Raw genomic sequence first — 202 nt, 5'->3', positions numbered from 1 at the left:
AACCACCCTGCTTGCAAATCACTGGTCCTTATAGAATCGATAAAGACGGATTGGGGAGGGGATGGAGGTATAGTTTGGGGGTTTATTTGGGGCGAATTGGTTATTTTCCTTTTGAGTCACTTTAGAACCGCGTTGTTCTCAGCAGAAAGGGTGGGGGTTGGTGACTGCAGGGCGGCCGAGCCCCGGGGAGAGAGGGTGAGGG

Source organism: Nestor notabilis, unplaced genomic scaffold (genome assembly GCF_000696875.1).
Source record: "Nestor notabilis isolate BGI_N333 unplaced genomic scaffold, ASM69687v1 scaffold23309, whole genome shotgun sequence".
Lineage (NCBI taxonomy): Eukaryota > Metazoa > Chordata > Aves > Psittaciformes > Psittacidae > Nestor > Nestor notabilis.
This window is presented reverse-complemented; position numbering follows the sequence as displayed.